Source organism: Hibiscus syriacus, unplaced genomic scaffold (assembly GCF_006381635.1).
Source record: "Hibiscus syriacus cultivar Baekdansim isolate YM2019G1 unplaced genomic scaffold, ASM638163v2 tig00110864_pilon, whole genome shotgun sequence".
NCBI classification, from domain to species: Eukaryota; Viridiplantae; Streptophyta; class Magnoliopsida; order Malvales; family Malvaceae; genus Hibiscus; species Hibiscus syriacus.
In genome coordinates this window covers 1,245,472-1,257,218 of record NW_024062893.1, presented here as the reverse complement: position 1 = coordinate 1,257,218, position 11,747 = coordinate 1,245,472, and the positions used below count along the sequence as shown (strand labels likewise).

At 37.0% G+C, this 11,747-nt stretch overlaps 1 pseudogene; it reads right to left on the bottom strand.

Moving 5' to 3' along the window:
- Positions 1–952: 952 nt before the first annotated feature.
- On the bottom strand, positions 953–8,514 carry LOC120143819 (annotated as a pseudogene).
- Positions 8,515–11,747: the final 3,233 nt, after the last annotated feature.

The following is an 11,747-nucleotide window of genomic DNA, read 5'->3' as shown; positions in this document are numbered from 1 at the left end:
TAAAAAATATTTGAAAAAAGCCTATGATATTATAAAAATCAAGATTTGTTTAGTTTTAAAGTTCTCATGAAGTTATTTGAATTTAATATATATTATATATTATGCCATTTTTTAAAAAAAAACTTAAGGTTTTATTAAAAACCTCTATTATCTAAGTGTTAGACTTACGTGGGAAAAGAGCACCCAAACTATGTAGATCAAATAAACATTACATTGTTAGTAATTTTCGTATCGATAACCTTGGAATAGACCGAATTAAAATACAAAGACCTCTTAGATTGAACAACCCTTTTAACCAAATTATCTGCAACAGTATTACAAAATCTTTGAATTAAGGTAATATGAAAACCCAAAAATATTTTGAAACAATCTTTAGCCCGCCGAAGATGTAACGCCGAAGTAGAGATATAACTAGGATAGCGCAATGAGATTCAAAGTGAACATTATTTCATTTCCTTTCGATGGCAAGATCCAAAGTGGGGTTAAGACCTCGCATTGATTGAGCAAGCCCCCCAAAATTTGTCCAGCATGGTCCCGAGCTACGATTCCCATAGCGATAAACCCCGTCGTAAGATCTTGAGAGCCATCAAAGTTGAGCTTTACAACACTAAGATGAGGGAGTTTTCAACGAATAGCAGCAGCAGCAGCAGAAGCAGAAATCAATTCCTTCAAGTTCGAGCAGCAGAAGCAGAAATCAATTCCTTCAAGTTCGAGACCCCAACAACTCCATGTATCTGGTCATGAGATCGAGAGATCGCCGCGATTTCCAAATGCAAAATTGAGATAAAAAGTTGTAGTATGATTTTCTTTATAATAATGGAATAAATTGATAATCTTTCAATTAGAAAATTGAGAAATAATCCTTTAAATCAGATGAAACATAAACATTTTCTTATCAGATTTATATTCATATCCCGTACTTTCTTTAAATTCTAACAACATAGTCATGACTAAGCATGAATTACATCTAAATGCACACAAACGTCAAGAAACTCATAGATTAGATAAAGTGTTCGACGTTTTACTCATCCGTAGTAGAAGATTGTGGGCTTTTTAGGTTCTATATTTTCCACAGTCCCTTCTAACATCTTAGCCACCTTCCCCATTGATGGCCTTGCCTCCGGCCGGTCTTGGAGGCACCACATTGCCGTCTTTACCATCCGATCAACCATATCAAAATGCAGTCGGTTATCAAAACAGTGCTTGATTTGCCGATCCAAGATGTCCTCCACTCTCATTTCTTTGAACGCTTTGTCGAATGCCCACCTTGGGAAATACCAGTCTTCACTCTCTATCAATGAGCCTTGCATGTCAAAGCTCCGAACCCCACTCACGAGTTCTAATAAAACCATCCCAAAGCTATAAACATCGGCGTTGGCCGTTATGGGATCCATTTTGACCCACTCCGGTGCCATGTAACCGCGGGTGCCTCGGACCATCGACTTGCTAACCATGCCTTCCTTTTTCCTCAGCTTTGCCAATCCGATCTGATATCTTGGGGCAGAAATCATCCCCGAGGAGTATGTTTTCTGGTTTGATGTCACAATGTAGCACCCATTCTAAGCATTCTTCGTGCAAATACGCGATCGCTCGTGCCACACCGAGCGCGATTCTGTATTGGATGTTCCAATCTAGAATAGGTTTCGGTACGTCGGTGTTTCTTGGATAGATCTCCACTATCTTGTCTAAAGATGGGCCTTGACTTGCAGGGAACAAGTATTTATCAAGAGAACCGTTAGGGACATACTCATAGACAAGGATTCTCTGGCCTTTTTCAGCACAAAATCCCCATAATCTAACCAAGTTCAGATGGTGCATACGAGCAATAATTGTCACCTCGGCCCAAAACTCCGCATCACCACCGGTCACTGTTTTCAAACACTTCACGGCAACGACACGGTGATCGGCTAATTCCCCTTTATAAACATCGCCAAAGCCCCCTCTCCCGATCGGATTCGAGAAGTTACTCGTAGCTGCTTTGAGTTCTGCATATGTAAACCGTTTAGGCCCGCCTGCAGGCAAGAACTCGAGGCCAAAACTTCGAGCCATGTCTCTATACTTGATGTACTTCTTCAGGAATCCCCAGAAGAAAACAACACCAGAAGTAAGCTCAGCAGCAAAAAGGGTACAAATTATCACTATATTTCGATCCTCTGTATTCGATTCATCAGGTAGTTCAGGCAAGCTTATAGTAACATCACAGACTGTTTCAAACAAGCTCGTCATACCTGTAAAATTCGATTCATCGGTTTCGGAACCAACTCTCAAGAAAAAAGCAATCTCTGTCCCCGGTGACCAGTATCCGAATGCCAACCGATTACAGTTTTGAAGCATACAATAGCCTTTTCCATCGTATTTGAAGCCAAACCCCTTACAGTTTTGATCTGCAAGGCATTTAGATTGACAAATTGAGAAGTTCTCAACTTTGAGATCTGTCTGATTCGATCCTCCAGTGAAGTTAACATAATCCAATCGAAGAAACTTGGTTTTTCCATTGTTCTTCCATGGAGTTTTCATCTCACATGAGTAGCTTTCATGATCACTGGCGTTTAGTTTGAAACCCGGCGGGCAAACGCAATAAGTGAGATCAGAATTCGAAGCATCGTTGATGCAAATCGCGTTATCCCCGCTGGTTCCATGAACAGTGCACGTTTCATGAACAGCTAACCAAACAACACTCAATTCATTAGCTCTTCGATCGAAGCTATAAATCCTGAGATTCCCATCATTATCCAATGTTAATCTCCGCAGCTTGTTTTCTTCACCGAAATCTGAAGAAATCAAAGTAGCTCCAGTTTCTAGAGTTACCATTCCAGTTGGTTCAAGCATTATAAACGCATTACCAGTGCTCCAATAAGAAGATGAACGAAAAACCAGGCTTTTCCAATCCACGAGCTTGAATTTACCGTTCTTCGATTGCGAAAACGTGGTCCCCTTGCTTCCATTCATTGTCTGGTTGGGCAAAATCGTATCCGTTGGATGATTGAAACTCTGCCAATCGCCATAAACAAGATTACCCGAATCCTCCAAGGTCAAGCTAGTAGAATTCGCATTATTACCAGTCTCTGTAGAGTCCCACGGCAACAAGTTTCGGCCTGAAGAATCGATTAAATGAAGAACACCATTGTCTTCGAGAACAAGGGAGGAATCACCATTGACTGGATTGTTGAAAATTCAATATTAGCCTAAATAAGTTCACACCTAAATTAATTTGATGTCAATGCTTACATCAATTTAGTTTTGATGTTATTACTTACATCAATTTAGTTAGCTGAAAATTAAGTATTTTTCTCATGTTTTAATTTCAATGGTTTAGATTATTTAGTGTTTATTTTAATGAGTGGTTTAAATTGTTTCTTGTAACCTATAAATACCTCATTTGTATTTGAGTTTTATCATCCAATAATCAAAGCTTAATTATAAGCATTTGAAAGCTTTCTTAAGAGTTCTTTCCTTTTGCAATTTTGTGAGATTATTCTAAAGAGAGTTTTTTTCTTCTTCTAAATCAATTAGAGTTTTTACTCTATTTTGATTTAACAATTGGTATCAGAGCCATGTTTTTAAGGTCTCTTGAAATTCCGAGTATGCTCTGTGGCTGCAGTTTTTAATTGATCTTCCACATCAGAAAAGATTTCTTGAGATTATTATCGGGGTTATTACAAACCTTGTGGAGCTTCTTTGTGTTTAGAGTAATTTAGTACTCTGCACGTTTGTTACTCAAGCTTGTACGGTGTAGTCAAAGCTTTGCCATTAAGATGGGTGATCTTCAAGTAGTTGGAGAAATCAAGAAGCTCAACAACAAAAACTAAAACACGCGGGCAACATGTATGGAGTCATACTTACAAGGTCAAGACCTTTGGGAGATTGTCGGTGGTGGTGAAGTTACACAACTGGCGGCAGAAGATGCCAATGGCATCTTACGAAAGTGAAAAATTAAAGCAAACAAAACAATATTTGCTTTAAAGACCACAATTGAAGAAAAAATGTTAGAGCACATCTGGGATGCTAAAACACCAAAGGAAGCATGAGACACTTTTGTTATACTCTTTTCGAAGAAGAAAGATACAAAATTGTAACTTATCAAGAATGAACTTCTATCAATGGTACAACGCAACATGGCGGTTGCCCAATACTTTTACAAGGCGAAGTCGATATGCTGCGAAATTTCAGAATTAGATCCGACAGCTGCTATTGGGGAAGCCAAAATAAAAAGAATAATTGTCCATGGGTTGAGACTCGAATATCGAGGGTTTGTTGCCGTTGTACAGGGATGGCTGACACAACTATCGCTTGTTGAGTTCAAAAATTTGCTTGCAGGTCAAGAAGCCATGGCCAAGAAAATAGGAGGAATCTCGCTGAAGGGTGAAGAGGAAGTGCTCTGGACCAGTAAAAGCATAGGCGCTTTTCATTGGTATACTAGCAGTGGATCTAAAAATGATGGTGATAAGGTGAAAAATTACCAAGGAAAGGGAGGCCCCCATTAGGGGGAGCTTCCATGAATTGCGGTAATAGTATAAAGTTCTATGACAAGTGTTACAATTGTGGGAAGATGGGCCACATGGCAAAAGACTGTTGGACCAAGAAAAAGCATGTTGAAAGTAATACTGTTACTTCCAGTTCGAAGGAGAATAGTGAAGACGGTTGGGATGCTGAAGCGTTATTTGCTACGGAGGAAGAAGAATTAGCTCTCACGGTAACAACACCAGAACGGATTGACTACAAGAATGATTGGATCGTAGATTCGAGCTGCTCAAATCATATGACGAGTGATAAACAGAAGTTGCAAAACCTGTCTGAGTACAATGGAGGTCGTGTGGTGGTGACAACTGACAACTCAAGGTTACCGATAACTCACATCAGTAAGACGATAGTTACACCTCGATATAATACTAATCAGGTGCAACTCCAAGATGTTTACCATGTCCCAGGAATGAAGAAAAATTTGCTCTATGTGGCTCAACTAACATCATTAGGCTATTATGTCTTATTTAGTCCCCAAGACGTGAAGGTTTATCGTGACGTCAAAATCTCAGAAACACCAACAATGGAAGGACAACGTTTGGAGTCAATTTACGTGATGTCAGCAGAGTCTGCATATGTAGACAGGACAAGGAAAAATGATACATCAGATCTATGGCACATGCGGTTAGGTCACGTTAGCTATTCCAAGCTAAGTGTGATGGTGAAGAAGTCAATGCTTAAGGGGCTTCATCAACTAGACGTGAGAACAGACACGGTCTGTGCGGGATGCCAGTATGGTAAAGCACACCAATTACCATATGACGAGTCAAAGTTTAAAGCAAAAGAACTGTTGGAGTTGATTCACTTTGATGTGTTCAGACCGGTTAAACAACAGTCAGTTAGCGGTATTCGGTATATGGTAACATTCATTGATGATTTCTCCAGGTTTGTGTGGGTTTTCTTTATAAAAGAAAATCTGACACTTTCTCAAAGTTTAAAGAGTTCAGAGACTCAGCTGAAGGAGAAGTGAGAAAGAAGATATGTTGCTTGCGCACAGACAACGGAGGAGAATATAGATCAAACGAGTTCTCTCAATATCTAAGGGAATGTCGAATACGTCATCAATACACTTGTGCCAACACGCCACAACATAATGGTGTAGCGGAAAGAAAAAACTGGTATCTTATAAAAATTTGTCGAAGCATGCTACATGCAAAGAATGTACCTGGGAAGGTTTTGGGCTGAAGCAATGAGGACTGCAGCCTTTGTGATCAACAGACTTCCTCAACCAAGGTTAGGATTTGTTTCACCCTTTGAGAAACTATGGAACATAAAACCTACAGTTAGCTACTTTCGAGTATTTGGTTGTGTATGTTATATTTTTGTTCCTGATCATTTACGGAGCAAATTTGACAAGAAAGTTGTTAGATATATCTTTGTGGGATATGACAGCCAGAGAAAGGGGTGGAAATGTTGTGATCCAATTAGTGGAAGATTCTACATGTCATGAAATGTGGTATTTGATGAAGCATCTTCTTGGTGGTCCTTAGAGAAGGAGGTGTTGCCAGATTCGAGAGAATTTGGAGACAAGCTACAATAAAAGATGGGGGAGCATGTTGTTCAACTCCAAACAAGTTCAGATGAATCAGAAGATCCAAATAGCAATGATGTCGAACAAAGAGTGACTCAGAATACTTGGCAAATTGGCGTGTATCAATAACTAAATCAAGAAGGTGGGCCTAGAGAAACAAAAGAATCAATTCCACAATCTCAACTCCGACGGTCAACAAGAATACGAAGGCCAAATCCTAAATATACCAATGCAGCCATAATTGAAGAAGTAATAGAGCCTGAGACGTTCGAAGAAGCATCGAAGAGTTCTGAGTGGATGACAACTATGAAAGAAGAGATCGATGTACTTCAGCAAAATCAAACTTGGGATCTTATGCCAAAGATAAAAGATGTGAAACCCATATCTTGCAAATGGGTTTACAAGATAAAGCGTCGTCCAGATGGGTCAATCGAGATGTACAAGGTACGATCGGTAGCTGTTGGTTTCTCTCAACAGTATGGACTAGACTATAATGAAACATTTAGTCTAGTGGCAAAACTTACAACCGTACGAGTCCTACTTGCACTTGCAGCCAACAAAGACTGGAATTTGTGGCAGATGGATGTGAAAAATGCTTTTCTTCATGGAGAGCTAGATTGAGAGATCTACGTGACTCAACCAATGGGTTTTCAGAGTCAAGATCATCCTGAGTATGTGTGTAAGCTGCAAAAAGCACTCTACGGATTGAAACAAGCACCTAGGGTGTGGTATGGTAAGATTGCTAAATTTATAACGAAAAGTGGCTATTCAGTAATACCTGTAGATTCTAGCTTGTTTGTCAAAGTCAATGAAGGTAAGCTAGTTATCGTGCTAGTGTACGTGGATGACTTAATCATACCCGATGATGATGAGGCAGAAATTCTTTAGACAAAGGAGAATTTATCAGTTCGTTTCCAGATGAATGAACTTGGACAACTTAAGCACTTCCTTGGTCTAGAGGTTGATTGCACACACGAAGGAATATTTTTTTGTGTCAACAGAAATATGCTAAAGATTTGTTGAAGAGGTTTGGAATGTTCGAATGCAAGTCAAGTTCAACGTCAATGGAACCAAATATCAAAATGTGTGCACATGAAGGAAAAGATTTGGAAGATGCAACAATGTATCGACAATTGGTAGGTAGTCTGATCTACTTAACTTTGACCCGACCTAATATTTCTTATGCAGTTGGTGTGATGAGTAGATATATGCAAAATCCAAAGAAGCCTAATTTGGAAGCAGTTCGACGAATACTAAGATATGTGAAGAGTACAATTGACTATGGTCTTTTGTACAATAAAGGTGAAGACTGCAAGTTAAATGGTTATTGTGATGCTGATTATGCAGGAGATCATGACACCAGAAGATCAACAACTGGGTATGTGTTTAAGCTTGGCTCCGGAACAATTTCTTGGTGTAGCAAGAGACAACCAACGGTATCATTGTCAACCATTGAAGCTGAGTATCGAGCAGTAGCAATGGCAGCTCAAGAGAGTACATGGTTGATACAATTGATGAATAATCTACATTAACCAGTAGATTATGCAATTCCTTTGTACTGTGACAACCAATCGAAAATTCGGCTTGCGGAGAATCATGTTTTTCATGCAAGAACTAAACATTTGGAAGTACATTACCACTTTCTTAGGGAAAAAGTTTTGCATGAAGAGATTGAAATGAGGCAAATCAAGACAGATGAGCAAATTGCTGACTTGTTTACAAAAAGCTTGAGTGTTGGAAAGTTTGAACATTTCCGTCGTCAGCATGGCGTGATTCAAAGAATGGAGGCTAACATTGAGGGGGAGTGTTGAAAATTCAATATTAGCCTAAATAAGTTCACACCTAAATTAATTTGATGTCATTGCTTACATCAATTTAGTTTTGATGTCATTGCTTACATCAATTTAGTTAGATTAAAATTAAGTATTTTTCTCGTGTTTTAATTTTAATGGTTTAGATTAATTAGTGTTTATTTTAATGAGTGGTTTAGATTATTTCTTGTAACCTATAAATACCCTACTTGTATTTGAGTTTTATCATCCAACAATCAAAGCTTAATTATAAGTATTTGAAAGCTTTCTTAAGAGTTCTTCCCTTTTGCAATTTTGTGAGATTATTCTAAAGAGAGTTTTTTCTTCTTCTCAATCAATTAGAGTTTTTACTCTATTTTGATTCAACATGGATAGTTCACGTCGGTTGACCAAACAATGGTGTTATAATTTCCAGAAACGTTGTGATACCAAATGGAGAAAATATAGCGATTTGAAGAAGAGTCTGTGGGCTTAAAACCAGCAGCGAAAACGTTGTTTTTAGATATAAGGAGTTTGTTTTGAGTTGGGCGCCATGGGAAGTCCGAGAAGGTGAAAGATGGAGCTTGTTGGGACAAAGATGATGAAGTGTTTGAGAGAAGGAGAATGAGGAAGAAGGAGAACAGGACGAGGAGAGACATGGGTATTGCTTGTTTTGTTTTACTAATGGGGATATTTTCTTATTCTTCGAATCATCAAAGAGGGTGGAGCAGGTTAAGGTGCTTTAATGGCGGCTTTGATTGGCTATAAATTTTTCAGTTCTTCAACTAGAGCAAATGGGATGGGACCCGACTGCTTCATCTTTGATCCTAAACAATAGTGCTTAATACCTACTATAGCCCCTTTACTTTAGTCAAAATTTCAATTTGATCCTTTATTATTATTACTATTTTATTATTATTTTCAATTTGGTTCTTTTAAAAATAATAATAAGGTCCCAAACATATTATTCCTTATGTAGAAAGAAATTTTTAAAAATATTTTTATTACTTATGAAAAAACCTTATTGGATCATATGATATTCTTTTTACTAAAAATATTAAAGGGTTAAATTAAAAGTTGATGGGTTAAACTAATTGAAAAAAGCATAAAATGGTTAAACTTATGTTTTAACTAAATAGTTGCATTAAACCTAAATAATTATAAGATAAAAATGAATTTTCAAATATTTTTAATTTAGTATTTAACCACAATTGCAAATGATTTGATCCCTACAGGGGTTAGAAAGTTTGAAACGTAGTTCACATAGATGAAATTAATCAATTTTGAATTAAAATTAAAATCGATAATTAAATGATCATACTCTCATTTTATTTTTCTTCATTTTTATTTTTTTATTAAGTACACTCAAAATTTACGATCAGTTTATTTCTAGAAAATATTTTTTTTATTTTTATTTTTAGAAAATAATTTTCATTTTCAATTTTTTGAAAATTAGAAAACATGTTTGATTTGTAACCATTAGCCCCAGCTTGGACGTTACGATTGACTCTAAGCGGTCATATGTGGAAAATAAAATTCATTTTAATTAAAATAATGTGTATAACGACAAAAATACAAAAATATACAGCGGTAAAGTTCATACAATAAACATATACATAAACTAACATCAGAAGTTTGTATATACATGTTCAAAAACAAAATATCAGTAATAAAAATACATAAGCAATAGTAAAACACGTTTCACCAAAATATAACAAAAAAGGCATATAAAAATATACAGTGATACAAAACGGAGAATAATCGATCCTCCTGATGCCAAGTCTACTACCCTACCGTCGAGTAGTATCTGAAAAGTTAAAATTTAAAGACATATATTTCAAAACAATATTGTAACACAAATAGGAACACACGTGTACCAATCTGAGAAGTCTGGGACGGTAGCTACTCTTGGGTTTGTTTATTACGGTCAGCGTTAGTACTAGATCCTATGAATCATAATAATTGTATCAAAATCTTAACAAAATAAAAAAAACTTCAATTTAATTATTTATATAAACTTATCAGTAGCTCTAAGTATGAGGATCGTACTGATCTATCGGACAGGAAGCACTGGATCTAGTTGACCCTCGATCAGGGGAATCATAAGTACCTTCATGAAAATATAATCTATGATCAATTTTATGATCGAATCCTAAATAAATAAGCATAAATGCTTTAAAAACTAAGCATTTTCAGTTTAACGGGTCTGATTTTGGACTTTCATGTCAGAACTTGGTGAAACGGACCGCAAAATCAGACTCAGGACGTCGAAAAATATTAGGAAAGAGGTTTTTAGAAAAAGTCAATGCCGATTAACGGTCAACGGAGAGGTCAACGATCAATGGACAATGGCTCAGCTCGGCGTAGCTCAGTCTGGTTCGACCAGTTCGATTCAATTCAATTGGACTGGTTCGGTCCGATTTGGAAATGGGTTGGTCTAGTTGGGTTAGTTTGGATTTGGGTTGGTTGATATTTTTGGGCTGGACATGTTATTGGGTCGGGTTGACCTGCTTCTAAAAGGTCCACCCGACGATGAACGATCCCCACGTGTAGCGACGACGTGTGCGGGCCCTTGAAGCTTCGGAAAAATTATGAAAAATTTCTATAATTGTGAACGACAGAGAGCTCAATTGGGTAACGTTGGAAAATTATACTATCTCACCCCTTAACACGGCAATGACAAAGATAGCAAGACGACCACCGTTGGACTTAGGACGATGTAAGGAACACGATGATATAAGAGGTGTCGAAAATGGAGTAATGATCGACGATGAAACGTGGTTTAAAGTTTTATCGAGAAAAGTTTCTCAAAAAGGAAAACTTTAAGAGAGAGAAAGTTATGTTTTCTAGAAATGGAAAATTCAGATCTGGGAAGTTTTAAGTTAAAAAGAAAATGGAAAAATCATGCCATAGGTCTTTTAAGTTTTGTTATTTTTTATTTGGACCCAAATTTGATTAAAAATTTATTTTGGTCCTCGAATTAAACTGAAATTCAATTAGTCTTCAAAATTAATATTAAGAAAAAATTAAACCCTATTTTAGGGTGTGAAAACTCTCACCCTAAAAGAAATTTTGTCCTAAATAATTACGTAGCCTGAACAGATGCGAAAACTGAGCCTTTATCGACTCCAACAATTCTCGGGTAACCTCTGTGGAGCCACGCTTACTCCACTGAACTTTGACCATTAGGATACGTCTGTTCTGAAGAACTCTTTCATCCTGATCCAAAATCTAAACATGCTCCACCTCATAAGACAAATCAAGTCTAACTCTACATCCTCGATCTAAATAATATGTAGGGGTGTTCAAATCTGGATACCCTAAATTTCAGGTACCCAAAATATTCGGGTATAAATATTTTGTCCCGTGACCCAACCCATAATTAATCGGGTACCTGTAAGTTTGGTACCCATAAAACTCGGGTATCCGTTAATCTAGGTAATAGGGTATCCTATTTTTTATTTTCAAATTAAAATTATGCTATATGTACAAGCAGTGCTCCTGCCTCCTGCTATACACCAAAGACCAAACAAAATTTTGTAAGTATACAAACGACAAATTAACAAGTAAATAATATATAAATACATTAGCAACTAAGAATAGTTTGGCAATTGGCACTTGGCAGTAACAAGAAAATCTTTTGTTTTCCACTAATACAAGATCCGAGATTGTAAAATTGAATCAAAAAAGGTATAAATTAATCAAAAACTTAAAATAATCATTACTCATTTGTATCAATTTTTTTACATTCTCTTGCCAAAGCATTTCGTATTCATACATGTATACCTGGTGTTGGTTATGAGTGATCGTCTGATCGGACAAGATGGGAGAAGTAGAAAAAAACAATGTGAGAGAAGCAATTGGTGCGAGTGTGTGAGGAAATTAGGAATTTGAATTTACGATTA